This window comes from Nycticebus coucang, chromosome X, assembly GCF_027406575.1.
Source record: "Nycticebus coucang isolate mNycCou1 chromosome X, mNycCou1.pri, whole genome shotgun sequence".
Taxonomy (NCBI): Eukaryota; Metazoa; Chordata; class Mammalia; order Primates; family Lorisidae; genus Nycticebus; species Nycticebus coucang.
Window position 1 is genome coordinate 162,872,097 of NC_069804.1, and position 14,769 is coordinate 162,886,865.

Below are 14,769 nucleotides of genomic sequence, written 5' to 3' on the forward strand. Positions count from 1 at the left end.
TATAAGAGAAACTCTAACAGACATGAGTAACTTGATTTCCTCCAGCTCCATAATCGTTGGAGATTTCAACACTCCCTTGGCAGTGTTGGATCGATCCTCCAGAAAGAAGCTGAGCAAAGAAATCTTAGATTTAAACCTAACCATCCAATATTTAGATTTAGCAGACATCTACAGAACATTTCATCCCAACAAAACTGAATACACATACTTCTCATCAGCCCATGGAACTTACTCCAAAATTGATCACATTTTAGGTCACAAGTCTAACCTCAGTAAATTTAAAGGAATAGAAATTATTCCATGCATCTTCTCGGACCATCATGGAATAAAACTTGAATTGAGTAACAACAGGAATCTGCATACCCATACAAAAACATGGAAGTTGAATAACCTTATGCTGAATGATAGCTGGGTCAGAGATGAAATTAAGAAAGAAATCACCAATTTTTTGGAACAAAACGACAATGAAGACACAAACTATCAGAACCTCTGGGACACTGCAAAGGCAGTTCTAAGAGGGAAATTTATAGCACTGCAAGCCTTCCTCAAGAGAACGGAAAGAGAGGAAGTTAACAACTTAATGGGACATCTCACGCAACTGGAAAAGGAAGAACATTCCAACCCCAAACCCAGTAGAAGAAAAGAAATAACCAAAATTAGAGCAGAATTAAATGAAATTGAAAACAAAAGAATAATACAACAGATCAATAAATCAAAAAGCTGGTTTTTTGAAAAGGTCAATAAAATAGATAAACCTCTGGCCAACCTAATCAGGAAAAAAAGAGTAAAATCTCTAATATCATCAATCAGAAACAACAAAGACGAAATAACCACAGACTCATCAGAAATCCAAAAAATCCTTAATGAATATTACAAGAAACTTTATTCTCAGAAATATGAAAATCTGAAGGAAATAGACCGATACTTGGAAGCACACCACCTTCCAAGACTTAACCAGAATCAAGTGGAAATGTTGAACAGACCCATATCAAGTTCAGAAATAGCATCAACTATACAAAACCTCCCTAAAAAGAAAAGCCTGGGACCAGATGGTTTCACGTCAGAATTCTACCAAACCTTTAAAGAGGAATTAGTACCTATATTACTCAACCTGTTCCAAAATGTAGAAAAAGAAGGAAGACTACCCAACACGTTCTATGAAGCAAACATCACCCTGATCCCCAAACCAGGAAAAGACCCAACAAGAAAAGAAAATTATAGACCAATATCACTAATGAATATAGATGCAAAAATATTCAACAAGATCCTAACAAACAGAATCCAGCAACACATCAAACAAATTATACATCATGACCAAGTTGGTTTTATCCCAGGGTCTCAAGGCTGGTTCAATATACATAAATCTATAAATGTAATTCAGCACATAAACAAATTAAAAAACAAAGACCATATGATTCTCTCAATTGATGCAGAAAAAGCTTTTGATAATATCCAGCATCCCTTCATGATCAGAACACTCAAGAAAATTGGTCTAAAAGGGACTTTTCTTAAACTGATAGAGGCTATCTACAGCAAACCCACAGCCAATATCATATTGAATGGAGTTAAATTGGAATCATTTCCACTCAGATCAGGAACCAGACAAGGCTGCCCATTGTCTCCATTGCTTTTCAACATTGTAATGGAAGTTTTAGCCACCGCAATTAGGGAAGAAAAGGCGATCAAGGGTATCCATATAGGGTCAGAAGAGATCAAACTCTCGCTCTTCACAGATGATATGATTGTGTATCTGGAAAACACTAGGGACTCTACTACAAAACTCCTAGAAGTGATCAAGGAATACAGCAGCGTCTCAGGTTACAAAATCAACATTCATAAATCGGTAGCCTTTATATACACTAACAACAGTCAAATTGAAAAAGCAGTTAAGGACTCTATCCCATTCACAGTAGTGCCAAAGAAGATGAAATATTTGGGAATTTACCTAACAAAAGACGTGAAAGATCTCTATAAAGAGAACTATGAAACTCTAAGAAAAGAAATAGCTGAAAATGTTAACAAATGGAAAAACATACCATGCTCATGGCTAGGAAGAATCAACATTATCAAAATGTCCATACTACCCAAAGCAATATATAATTTCAACGCACTCCCTATTAAAGCTCCACTGTCATATTTTAAAGATCTTGAAAAAACATTACTTCGTTTTATATGGAATCAGAAAAAACCTCGAATAGCCAAGACATTACTCAGAAATAAAAACAAAACAGGAGGAATCACACTACCAGACCTCAGACTTTACTACAAATCGATAGTGATCAAAACAGCATGGTACTGGCACAAAAACAGAGAAGTAGATATCTGGAACAGAATAGAGAACCAAGAGATGAATCCAGCTACTTACCGCTATTTGATTTTTGACAAGCCAATTAAAAACATTCAGTGGGGAAAAGATTCCCTATTTCACAAATGGTGCTGGGTGAACTGGCTGGCAACCTGCAGAAGACTGAAATTGGACCCACACCTTTCACCATTAACTAAGATAGACTCTCATTGGATTAAAGATTTAAACTTAAGACATGAAACTATAAAAATACTAGAGGAGAATGCAGGGAAAACCCTTGAAGAAATTGGTCTGGGTGAGTATTTCATGAGGAGAACCCCCCGGGCAATTGAAGCAGCTTCAAAAATACACTACTGGGACTTGATCAAACTAAAAAGCTTCTGCACAGCTAAGAACACAGTAAGCAGAGCAAGCAGACAGCCCTCAGAATGGGAGAAGATATTTGCAGGGTATATCTCTGACAAAGGTTTAATAACCAGAATCCACAGAGAACTCAAACGCATCAGCAAGAAAAAAACAAGGGATCCCATCGCAGGCTGGGCAAGGGATTTGAAGAGAAACTTCTCTGAAGAAGACAGGCGCACGGCCTTCAGACATATGAAAAAATGCTCATCATCTTTAATCATCAGAGAAATGCAAATCAAAACTACTTTGAGATATCATCTAACTCCAATGAGACTAGCCTATATCACAAAATCTCAAGACCAGAGATGTTGGCGTGGATGCGGAGAAAAGGGAACACTTCTGCACTGCTGGTGGGAATGCAAATTAATACATTCCTTTTGGAAAGATATATGGAGAACACTCAGAGATCTAAAAATAGATCTGCCATTCAATCCTGTAATTCCTCTGCTGGGCATATACCCAGAAGACCAAAAATCACAACATAACAAAGATATTTGTACCAGAATGTTTATTGCAGCCCAATTCATAATAGCTAAGTCATGGAAAAAGCCCAAGTGCCCATCGATCCACGAATGGATTAATAAATTGTGGTATATGTATACCATGGAATACTATGCAGCCTTAAAGAAAGATGGAGACTTTACCTCTTTCATGTTTACATGGATGGAGCTGGAACATATTCTTCTTAGTAAAGTATCCCAAGAATGGAAGAAAAAATACCCAATGTACACAGCCCTACTATAAAACTAATTTGGGACTCTCACATGAAAGCTATAACCCAGTTACAACTTAACAATAGGGGGAAGTGGGAAGAGGGGGGTGGGTAGAGGGAGGGGAATCGGTGGGATCACACCTGTGGTGCATATTACAGGGGTATTTGCGAAACTTGGTAAATGTAGAATGTAAATGTTTTGGCACAGTAACTGAGATAACGCCGGAAAGGCTATGTTAACCACTGTGATAAAAATGTGTCAAATGGTTTATGAAGTGAGTGTATGATGCCCCATAATCATATCATTGTATACAGTTATGATTTAATAAAAAAAAATAAATAAATAAATAAAAAGAATAAAGTGCTTTAAGTAATTAGAGGTAGCATTATCATTGTGAAAAATAGAAATGTATCTTTATGAAATGAAGTTGAGAATGGTTTAAATTGCCTCAGCTAATGAAACAGGAACTAAAATATATATAAAATTATTTTTCTTGTTGTTGGGAAATCTCATGTAGGTATGCCTCTACATGGGAAAAAGACTGTGGCACTGGGTGGCGCCTGTGGCTCAAGGAGTAGGACACTGGCCCCATATACTAGAGGTGTTGGGTTTGAACCCAGCTCTGGCCAAAAACTACAAAAAAAAAAAAAAAAAAAGACTGCGGCACTAAGAACTTTTTGCCAGTGACCCTGATGGAATTTACCAGAATAGATATATATGTGGGGGAAGAGTCTATTCAGTTATGAACAGATGAAATCGAATATTTATAAGATGACCAGGGTCATGAAGGTCTCCTGAAATTAGGGCAGGATTCTGTTAATTGGCTAAGAACAAATGAGCTGTAGTTATTGCCGTGTTACTCAGCTTCTTTACTTGCCAGACCTTTAGTGGGCCAATTGTGAGCAATGAGGGCACCCTCAAGGAATGAAGTACAGGTGCAGTGATGTTTCTTGATGAGATTGGAGCTCCTTGACAGTCAATAAGGTCCATATGCACCATTAAGACTTTACCAGGGGTCCTCAAACTGCGGCCCATGGGCCGCATGAGGCAGTGTGATTGTATTTGTTCCTGTTTTGTTTTGTTTACTTCAAAATAAGATATGTGCGTAGGAATTTGTTCATAGTTTTTTTTTTTTAAACTATCATCCGGCCCTCCAACAGTCTGAGGGACAGTGAATTGGCCCCCTGTTTAAAAAGTTTGAGGACACCTGCTTTAGACTAAAAGTTTTGTAGAATATTCAAATACAAAGACTGAGGATGAAGAAAGTAAATAGGGGTGAGACTGCTGCCAAGTTGTATACGGAGCTTGTATCAGGAATCTTGGTAATCTTGACTATCTCAACTCAGACAATTCCTTCTACTTTGTTCAGCTAGTGTTTTTTTTTGTTTTGTTTTTTTTTTTTTGAGACAGAACCTCAAGCTGTCATGCTGGGTAGAGTGCCATGGCATGACAGCTCACAGTCTCCAACTCTTAGGCTTAAGCGATTCTCCTGCCTCCGCCTCCCAAGTAGCTGGGACTACAGGCGTGCGCCACAACGCCCGGCTATTTTTTTTTTTTTTTATTGTAGCCGTCATTGTTGTTTGGCAGCCCAGGCTGGATTCGAACCTGCCAGCTCAGATGTATGTGGTTGGCGCCTTAGCTGCTTGAGCCACAGGCGCCAAGCCTGTTCAGCTAGTTTGTATTGATTTAGCTGTACACTAGGAGGCTACAACTCTCTATAATATGCTCAGAATCAAGGATTCCGTAGTTGGTTCTCCATTGTTACCTTGTATGTTGGGAGGATCTATTTCTTAAATGATTTTCAATTTATTGATTTTCATATCAGAGCATTTGTAACTTTTTCATGAAGTTTTGTGATTGATTTTTAAAAACCATAAGACTGTGTTTTGTCCTTCTAAACCTGCTAAGGAATTGTCATATCATCAGTTTGTCATAGTGAAGTGCTGTCATAACAAAGTACCATAAACTGGGTGACTTAAAACAATGGTAATTTATTCTCTCATGGTTCTGGAGCAGTGGTCCTCAACCTTCCTAATGTTGCAATGTACTTTCATTGTTAAAAAGGGGTCGCGACCCATAGGTTGAGAACCGCTGTTCTGGAGGTTTTAAATATAAGATCAAGGTATTGGCAAGGTTGGTTTCCTCCTGGAGGCTCTGACGGGTAATCTGTTCATACGTCTCCCCAGCTTCTGGTGGTTGCTGGCAATCCCTGACATGCAGACTCATCACTCCAATCTCTGCCTCTTGTTATCACATGAGGTTCTGTGTCCCTGGGTCTTTCATAAACTTTCTTATAAAGATACCAGTCATTGGCTTGGCATCTGTAGCTCAGCAGCTAGGGCGCTGGCCACATACACCAGAGCTGGTGGGTTTGAACCCAGCCTGGGCCTGCCAAACAACAATGACAACTACAACCAAAAAGTAGCCAGGCATTGGCGGGCACCTGTAGTCTCAGCTACTTGGGAGGCTGAGGTAAGAGAATCACTTAAGCCCAATAGTTTAAGGTTGCTGTGAGCTGTGATGCCACAGCACTTTACCAAGGGTGACATCAGAAGACTCTATCTCAAGAGTCAGTTAGTTCATTGGGACCTTATCTTAATTAATTTGATTATATCGTCAAAGACCCTATTGCCAGATCAGGTTAAATTTGCAGGTCCTAGTGGTTAGGACATAAACATGTCTTTATGGGGACACAATTCAGCCAACAACAATGTAATTTTGGAATTTTGATTTTACTTGTTTCATCTATCTTAAATTAGTTTTTTATTTTTATTTGTTTATTTTTTGTGTGTGTGGTTTTTGGCAGGGGCTGGGTTTGAACCCGTCACCTCTGGCGTATGGGACCGGCGCCCTAACCCTTTGAGCCACAGGCACCACCCTTAAATTAGTTTTTTAAATTGTCCTATAACTCATCTTAAAAATGGAAGAACAGGGCGGCACCTGTGGCTCAGTGAGTAGGGCGCCGGCCCTATATACTGAGGGTGGCGGGTTCAAACCCAGCTCCGGCCAAACTGCAACAAAAAAATAGCCAGGCATTGTGGCAGGCACCTGTAGTCCCAGCTACTCGGGAGGCTGAAGCAAGAGTCGCCTAAGCTCAGTAGTTGGAGGTTGCGGTGAGCTGTGATGTCACAGCAATCTACCAAGGGTGACAAAGTGAGACTCTTGTCTCTAAAAAAAAAAAAAAAAAAGTAAGAACAAGAGGTGACTATAAAGCCTCATCTTAAGCCTTAAATCTGTGTTCAATCAAGAATTCCTATTTTACTTAAAATGTTATAAAAAAGCAGTGCTCGGGGCAGCACCTGTGGCTCAGAGGAGTAGGGCACCAGCCCCATATGCTGGAGGTGGCGGGTTGAAACCCAGCCCTGGCCAAAAACTGAAAAAAAAAAAAAAAAAAGCAGTGCTCCAAATTTACCGTAATGACTCACTGAGATTCAGCATGGAAACTTGCTGTAGTAATGAGTTGGAGTCTCATCTCAGGAAAAAATATATCGTTCAAAAAATTTTTCTTTTTAAGAGACAGTCTCACTTTGTCACCCTCAGTAGAGTGCTGTTGCATCACAGCTCAGAGCAACTTCTGGCTCTTGGGCTTAGGTGATTCTCTTGCCTCAGCCTCCTGAGTAGCTGGGACTACAGGAGCCCACCTCAACGCCCAGGTGTTTTTATTTTATTTTATTTTTATTGCAGTTTGGCCGGGGCTGAGTTCAAACCCACCACCCTCAGTATATAGGGCCGGTGCCCTACTCACTGAGCCACAGGTGCCGCCTTGTTTTTAGAATTTTTGAGTCAACCAATAAAACTTGTCATTTCATGTATATTCAATAAATATCTAATGGTTTCTGTGTACAGGAAACTATATTAAAAATTATAGGATATGGGAAGCGCCTGTAGCTCTAAGGAGTAGGGTACTGGCCCCATATGCTGGAGGTGGCGGGTTCAAACCGAGCCCTGGCCAAAAAAAAAACTGCAAAAAACAAATTATGGGATATACGAGGATGAGCAACTTATCATATGTATCTTCAAGCAGGGTAACAGAAGTACAAAAGTGATAATGATACAAGGATAATCTATGATAAGATGACACATACATGAAAGGACCCCTGTACTATAAAAGTAGAATAGAAAGATATCAGAATCATAGAATCCTAGAATTAAAGGATTTTAGAAGTCTTAATCTACCCCTCAATGTAGGAATCCTTTTAAGAGTTACAGGCAGATTATTTTTTAACCTTACTTTGAAATCTTATAGGAACAAACTGACTCCTTTACAAGACAGTTCATTCCATTGTTGGACAACTCTCACAGTTAGAAATCTCTTACGTGAGAAAGGGGGGATGGGTGTAGAGTTTGTATTTAGATGGTCTGTTTCATTGGCTCTTTAGAGTTGAGACAAATCGAATGAGCTATTAAAAGCACATGAGTTAAGATTCTAATTCTGCACTAATCTTTGTCCCTGCTCTGTGAATTATTAGTACTCCCACTACAGGATATATTTAATCGTGTCTCCTAAATGCATTTTTAAAATTTACCTATAAGCAACTATATATAAATATCCATGATGAAAATGCATGTGTGATACTTTGGATATCTATAGGGAAAACTAATCACAATTTGCCCAAAGTATGTTTTTAAATATTTTATATCTTAAAAGTTGAGCTTGAAAAATCTATCGTATAGGTAGACTTCACTGTCAGATAGTTGACATTGTACTTTTAGAAAAGATAAGGGAGCCATAAGTACTCTGGCAAATAAGTGGCTTTGTTTCTCTGAAATTCTGTAATATCTCACAGATTTCTTACAATGTGTTTCTTAATCCAATGGTAAAGAGGATTGATTTTCATAAGTGTCTATCATGTATAGATAGACAGAATCATGCATTACGTAGGAATCTTGGAAATTTGCTCAACACTCTCAAAGTGGGAGACTTAGTGACTATAGTCTCTCAGAATAAATGCATTAAATGAATGTGGTTATTAACTGAATCCTGTAAATTGACCAATAGATGCTTGTATCCAGTTGGAGATCTCTGTGGCTTTCCTGACTGCAAAGTAAATTGGTAATGTAATTTGTTCGTGTGAGCCCTTTGCGGGAGAGACCAGACTACATTCTTAACAAATACAGGAGTGAGGAGACATGCCTTGTAGTTTCAGCTCTGCCACTAGTTCTGTGTGGCTTTGGGCAGGTCTCTTCACCTCTCTGGGCTATAGGGGCCCAAGATATAAGATAGAGTTGGACAAGACATTTATAACGTCCCTTCTGACTCTTTAAATTTTATTGATTTCATGAAAACATCACATGACAGTGAAAGTCATGGTGGCATTAAACTTCAGAACATTTTGAAAAAATATTTAGGAAATTAGAAAGCTTTATACCTAATATTTTTATTCTTTCTGGCAACAAGAAACTCATTTTGTTCAGCCTCATCAATAGTTTCCTCTCTTCTTTGAATTATGCATGATTTATGATGAAATGTAGAAAGCTAATTTCCCCCTGGTTTCTTGTTTTGTGTGAATAAATGATCCTCTTAGGATTTCCATATTAATAACAAGTTCCCACTGACAAAGCATCCACCATAAAATTGTCTTTATACTGTAACAACAGCTTGGGACAAAACAAAATAAAGATATACTTGGTATGTTTGTTGCAGAGAAGCAAGGGAGACATGGCCAAAAGCTACTTGAACTTTGAAAACACTGTCCAGTACAAATTTGGAAGTTCTCAACTTACTCTAACAAGCAGACTATCAGCAAAAGAGCTTTCTCTTTTTCTTTATAATTATTGTGTGGCTATAAGAAAATCCCTCTAACATCAGTTTAGTTTATTTCTTGGCATAGTTTTTGTGTTTGGTAACTCTCCATTGAACACTAATGAAAAAGGACACACTTAAAAAGTCACAAACAGCTGTCTTGTGACTTTGTGCTGAGAAAGGAACTACTTTAAAATTACATTATCCAGCAGAAGAACCTAATTATACTTTCCATTTCTAGTCTCGCTCTTCTGAGAGGAAAGGTTTAGTTTGCTTCCTTAACTAGATGTATATAAAACTCTACATGGGTTTATAGAAAATGCTATTCTTGTATGATCTTTCCATAAAAATCCAAGATTCCTTTCAACTTTTCAACTTGATTTGGAATACATTCCTCCACCACATTGATTAGCAAAGATTTAGATAATTTTTATAACATATGAGGCTGTTGAGAGTATGGGGAAAGAGGTACTTGAATTTGCTGTGTTGGATTCCTAATGTCCTTTTATGAGGAAGTTTGGAGATATATATAATTTTAATAATTTTCTTATTAACTAAATATTTTTTCAAAATTTTCTGGTTTAATGCCACCATGACTTTCACTGTCATGTGATGTTTTCATCAATAAAATTTAAAGAGATTATATATAATCTTTAGATATTAACGACAAGCCTTTAAAAGGTGCACATCTTTTTGATATAGCAATTCCTTTTTTTTTTCTCTTCATGCTCCCCACCTCACTCCATTCTTTATGTTTTCAAGGAACTTTATTACAACCCTTTCCCCAAACCCATACCCCAAATACAGTAAGAAGAGGGTGTGGTTAAGACACTTTCTCTTTGGGCTCGCACAAGCAGCCCCTTTTTGTGTGCCAGGAAGCCCAGAGCCACTGCTGAAAAGATGCCAGTCAATCCAATCAGCTTCAGCAGGCTTGGCACAGAGGGCAGATGTCTCTCCAAGAAGGTGTAGTGATGGGTCACGCAGGGACATCCACCAATTCTGGTTCTGGCTGCCAGATTTCATCCTCTGGAATCTTCCCCGCAGCATGCAGGATCTCTCAGGCTGCTGTCTCCCCAGCCTCCACAGCTCCCTCCATGTAGCCACTCGTGTGTGGCCGTCTCAGTGCCCACTGGTTGGCGTAGTACCTTCCATATTGAGTCATGATCCCAGGGGGAAAGTAGGAGGTAGCAGCCCCCGGAGTGCTGCTCCTCACACCAGTTCTTCTCTTCATAATGTGATGGCTTCAGAGCTTCTTGGGATCCTAGAACTTTTGCAGAGAGCTCACAAAGTTTCTTCATCCTTTCTTCTTTGGTAAGACATGCCAGCTTTCTGGCTTTGTGGGCAAGGATAAATCCCATTACTGCAGCATAGCTGCCATCAGGTTTGGTGTCATCCAATGTGTAGGAAACTGGAGCTTCCTCCCCTTCAATAATCCTGGTTCCACAGTCATCCTTTTTCCTCCAGAAAGGCTCATTGTAGTAAACTATACACTTGATAACAGAACACAGAAGCACACGAGTGATCAGCTAGTTCCTCATCAGTGGCAGAGGGGGATTGAAGTGAATCTTCAATCCCAGAGTAGGAGGAATAGCGCAAATCACGTGTTTAGCCTCATACGTCTCATGGTTTAGGGTCTTCGCAAGGACATTTTCTCCTGTCTGGTCAATGTAGGTCGCAGGCCTCTCCAGCTTCACTCTATCCCCAAGAAGGTCCATTATCTGCTCACTCACTTGACCAGATCCACTCACAAATTTCCTCTCCTCTCTGGTTACCTTTCCTGCTCTAGGTTGCTTCTGCATTCTGTCACTGTCGCTGCACTGCTGGACCAAGTGACCTGCTTGCCAAAGCTTTGCCTCCGCTGCTCATCTGTGATACAGCAATTCTTATGGGAATTTTTCTTAGGGAAAATATGGGACAGATTGAAAAGGATCTTTATTGTAATGTTATTTATAAACGTGAAAAACGTAATTGCGAAAAAAAAACCTACTGTCTTCAACAAGTGATGCTGGAGGGACTAACCACGTGCAAAATAATGAAGTTCAGCCAAAAGAAGGAGTGAAGTCCTGACACCTGCTACAATGTGGATGAATCACAAAATATCATGCTAACTGAGAAAAGCTAGACACCAAAAGGACAAATACTATTTCACTTATGTCAAATAGTTAGAATAGACAAATTCAAGAGACAGAAAGACAGGTCACCAGGGGAGGAGTGGGGAGTTATTCTTAATAGGTATAAGTTTCTGTTTGGGGTGATAAAAAAAGTTTTAGAACTAGATAGTAGTGATTATTGTACAGATTGTGAGTGTAATTAATGTCACTGAATCGTATACTTAAAATAGTACTTTTATGTAAACAACAACACAAACCTCATGTCTAATAATCCTAAAATCAGTTAAGCCAGCATTTCTCAGCGTGTTTTATAAAATGTGAATCAGTAAGTGTCCTGAAGAATTAACGAAAAGAGAGTCCGGGGGAATCTGTGGTCAAGTAAATTTGGGAAACTCAGACTATTTTCTTTGCCATTCTGAAAGCCCAAGGAAGAGGATATGGTATGAACTTTTTTCAAACTGTTTAACCTATGTTCTCTTTTTTGAGGGACATCTTGTGGGATTGATATTATGTAGCATATCTGTTGGGAAACATTGGGTTAAACAAATTGCAGTACATTAGTTCCATGGAAATCTCGGCACCCATTAAGAATGATGACATGGTCATATATCACTTGATGTGGAAGGATATTTACACTATATTGTAAAGTTAAAAAGCACTGTGATTAATGGGATCTCATTTTTGTTTTTAAGAAGTATATGTATATATTTTATATGGATATATAACAGAAAAATGTCTGTAAGGTTGTATGCCAAAATGTTTAACTTACTGGGAGGTGGGAAGATTGATGATTTTTATTTTTATTTGCTTTTCTCTTTGCTTGTCTATATTTTCAGATTTTTCCACATAGAATATCTATCACTTGTATAATCAAGAAATAATAGAAGTTAAAATAAATATATTTTAGAAACTCATACGTGGTTATTAATTACGTGAGGGTGGGAGAGAAAAGATCAGGATTCTCTTACCTCTATTTGAACTTTTATTGAAGGAAAGTCAGAGAACTTTTCAGTTGTTGAATAATTCTACTTATTTATAAATTCTTTCTGGTATTGAGCTAAAATCTACCTTCTATCCTTTGGTCCTAATTTGTCCTAGGGAATGCCATAAAATAAGCAAAACCTACCTCCTCACCCATAGATGGACCTGCAAATATTTGGCAATGTCTACCTATGTCTCCACACATTTTTCCTCCAGAATTTCTATTCCAGTCTTTTTTCTTTACAGTAGTTTCCAGACTACATACCATTCTGGCCATTGGCTTCTGAAGATTTTCTAGTTTATCAATATCCTTAAAGCATGGCACCCAGAAATGATCATAATTCTCAGTACTTTTTCCACATCTTATTATCAGTTCCTATGAAATTGTGGTATTAGAAGAGTCCCCTGATTAAAAAGTAATTTAAGGTTCGGCTCCTATAGGTCAGCAGCTAGAGTGCCAGCCACATACACCAGGGCTGGCGGGTTCAAACCCAGCTCGGGCCTGCCAAACAACAATGACAACTACAACAAAAAATAGCCGGGCATGGCAGGTGCCTGTAGTCCCAGCTACTTGGGACGCTGAGGCAAGAGAATCGCTTAAGCCCAAGAGTTTGAGGTTGCTGTGAGTTGTGATGCCACGGCTCTCTACCAAGGGCGACATAGTGAGACTCTGTCTCAAAAAAAAAAAGTAATTTAAGAATACTTCCCAGTTCAGTGTGACTGTGCTCTGAATCCTATCCTAAGTTATATGAGAGACACTCAATTATCTATTTCCTCTGTCTTTTAATCTCTAAGCTACACAGGTGGATAAAGCATTCCAGACCAATTTCTCATCTGGTCTACTGCATTTACTAAAATGTTAGTAGAGCTCTTTTACCAAACACTGAAAGGAAAGTGAGAGATCTTCCATACTGATGGGGAGGGCAAGGAGTTCCTGCAGCCTGGCCAGGGAATTTAGAGAACCTCTTATCCTATGCCATTTTCTATTCTTTGTCCTGGTCATTGGTGGCAGCTTTTCTGACATTTGATCCATATTAGAGCTGAGTTAGACAAGGTCAAGCCACATGGAGATTTATTGGCCTCTCAATTGAAAGGAACTCCACAAGATGACACTGACAGGCCAGGGTTCATGGTGATGTGTAGAATGTAATTTTTTGTGCTTGATCTGCTCCCAGCTCTTCTGCCCAATCCAGCGTACACATTGCTCTTCTTTTCCGCCTAATGAGTCCCGAGCTTTTGATTATTCGTGCCATTCCTCCCACACAGTAGGCATTTTTAAATTGATCCTTATAAACTGAATGTCCTAGTTCCAAATAACACTGGGTCCAGTGATTTCTACCATGCCTATGTGCCTGTGTTCAAAGTTTGTTCGAGAGTAATTGCTTAATAGTAGGTACTATGTCTTGGTATGTACTTTATACAGGATGTTTAATGTTTAATACTAGCTAAGGAGAAATAACTTTATGTCTTCAACTGCTGGAGAATTTTCCATTCATTCAGCTTTTAAAGTCAGTTTTATTGTGGTATAATTTACATTTTTTTTTTGCACATTATGCCCATTTTAAGCTTGCAGTTAAGATATAGGCCATCACCACAGGAAATGTTCACTGTCCTTGCAGTTAACCTTTGTCCAGCCCCACCACTGGATTTAGTCTACCACTGATCTCCTTTTCTTCACTGTAGATTAGACTTCCTTTTTATGTTAATTAATAGAATTTTATATACATGTAATTATGTAGTATGTACTCTTTTGTGTCTGGTTATTTTTGCTTGGAATAATGTCTTTGAGATCTATCTGTATTGCTTCCTGCATCAGTAGCTCATTACTTTTTATTGCTGAATCGTATTTCATTGTATGTATATGGTACAATCTGTTCATACTTTTACTTGTTGAAGGGCATTTGGGTTCTTCCCATTTGAGAGCTATTAGTAATAAAGCTGCTATTAACATTTGTGTTTAAGCCTTTATGTGGGTGTGTTTTAATTTCTCTTGAGTAAATACCTAGTAGAATTGCAATATTATATAGTGTGGGTTTAACTTTATAAGAAGTTGCCATCCTGTTTTCCAAAGTGATTTTATCATTTTATGTTCCCACCAGGAGTGCATGCTCATTTGTGTAGTACATATATGTAGTTCATTTAAACATCTTTATTTTGAGATCCTACTTTTCAAAAGCATTTGTTGTGTTAAATGCTTTTTGAGAGGCTTGGCTCCCCTAGCTCAGTGGTTAGGGCGCCGGCCACATGCACCAGGGTTGGTGGGTTTGAACCTGGCCAGAGCCTGCTAAACTAAAATGACAACAATAACAAAAAAATATAGCTGGGTGTTGCGGCAGAAACCTGCAGTCCCAGCTACTCGGGAGGCTGAGGCAAGAGAATTGCTTAAGCCCAAGAGTTGGAGGTTGCTATGAGCTGTGACACCACAGCACTCTACTGAGGGCAAGGGCAACATAGTGAGACTCTGTCTTAAAAAAAAAACATGTTTTTTGAGAAAAGAAATCCATGAATGAG

General features: G+C 38.7%; 1 pseudogene; it reads right to left on the reverse strand.

Annotated features, from left to right (window-relative positions):
• Nucleotides 1–9,936: 9,936 nt before the first annotated feature.
• LOC128577063 (amine oxidase [flavin-containing] B-like) lies at nt 9,937–10,965 on the reverse strand (annotated as a pseudogene).
• Nucleotides 10,966–14,769: the final 3,804 nt, after the last annotated feature.